The sequence below is a fragment of the Penaeus monodon genome, chromosome 15 (genome assembly GCF_015228065.2).
Source record: "Penaeus monodon isolate SGIC_2016 chromosome 15, NSTDA_Pmon_1, whole genome shotgun sequence".
Classification (NCBI taxonomy): Eukaryota; Metazoa; Arthropoda; class Malacostraca; order Decapoda; family Penaeidae; genus Penaeus; species Penaeus monodon.
This window is the reverse complement of record NC_051400.1, coordinates 28,497,793-28,498,367: the sequence shown is the minus strand read 5'-3', so window position 1 is coordinate 28,498,367 and position 575 is coordinate 28,497,793.

The following is a 575-nucleotide window of genomic DNA, read 5'->3' as shown; positions in this document are numbered from 1 at the left end:
ACCAGCATGTTCCTCTACGGGGGGCATGACTCCTACATGTTCTTGGATATGGAACCAACTTGACTATTTAATAGCTATATATAACTGTGTGAGTGTCTATGTACGTGCGTGTGATACTGCATTACACAGTGCACAGCATGCATTTCAAGGACCAAAAAGTTTAGACTGAAATAAAATTTTGTCCTGACCTTCATCTAGTCTTGTGGCAACAATGGAAATGGAATGAACATTAATAAAATTTGCTTACGCGAAGGTCAGGCCAAAGTTCACTTCTAATATATGAACCCTATGAATAACATTTACACAGCGTTTTAGAGCTCGGTAAGATAACCTTATACGGGCATCGGTTCCTGCTTGCCTACTGTCAGTCACACCCATCTCCCGTTACCTAGCCTTCCTAATCAAGGAGGAACCACAACTTCGTCTATTGTTCTCACCTGAATGACCTACGATGCATATTCATCACAACCAACATTATAAACAGGTTACAGTGTCTGTTGTCATGTCAGATCACATGGCTCTGTAATATCGACACTGCAGAATTGTTCTACAGTATGACAATAAAAGAGCTGTGG